We start from the raw sequence: 565 nt of genomic DNA, 5'->3' as shown, positions 1-565 counted from the left end.
GGGAGAGGAGGGGAGCGCCCGGCGCGCTTTTCAAAGGGGGTCGGGGGGGAGGCTGGAGCGCGTTCGGGGATGGGAGAGCGGGGGAATCAATGAATTCCCCCCGTTTCGTTGGGATAATGAATGGGAAGGGGCGCGCCCGGCTTTGGGGAGATGAGGGTGGGTGTCGGGGGATCGGCGGGCGGGACAGCGGCCGGGACTGCGGGGGCTCTGACCGTCCCCCCTCGGCAGGCAGCGGGAACAGGGACACCGCCAGCAGCCGCGGCCCGGGGGCACAGCAGGAGGAGCCCAGCCTGGCAGGAGACCCTCGGAGGTGAGGGGGGCACGGGGGGACCCGCGGGGACACAGCCTGGGCACCGCACAGCAGCAGCAGCTGCACGTGGGGGCAGCCCTGAGGTGGGTTTGGGGTCTGTCATCTATGGGATCGGTTCTGAATGGGTTTGGGGTCTGTCACTTGTGGGGTCAATTCTGAATGAGTTTGGGGTCTGTCACCTGCAGGGTCAGCTCTCAGGTGAGTTTGGGGTCTGTCACCTGCAGGGTCAGCTCTCAGGTGAGTTTGGGGTCTGTC

General features: G+C 67.1%; 1 protein-coding gene across 1 annotated transcript in view; it reads left to right on the top strand.

Moving 5' to 3' along the window:
* Positions 1 to 233: 233 nt before the first annotated feature.
* The window catches only part of ZC3H18 (zinc finger CCCH-type containing 18), a 42818-nt gene continuing 42486 nt past the window's right edge, over positions 234 to 565 (top strand). The window contains exon 1 of the mRNA XM_015639993.2: positions 234 to 310. The gene's annotated coding sequence lies outside the window, so the exon portion shown is untranslated. The remainder of the gene's footprint in view (positions 311 to 565) is intronic.

This window comes from Parus major, chromosome 11 (genome assembly GCF_001522545.3).
Source record: "Parus major isolate Abel chromosome 11, Parus_major1.1, whole genome shotgun sequence".
NCBI lineage: Eukaryota > Metazoa > Chordata > Aves > Passeriformes > Paridae > Parus > Parus major.
The sequence above is the reverse complement of the archived record's forward strand: the minus strand, read 5'-3'. Positions and strand labels throughout refer to the sequence as shown.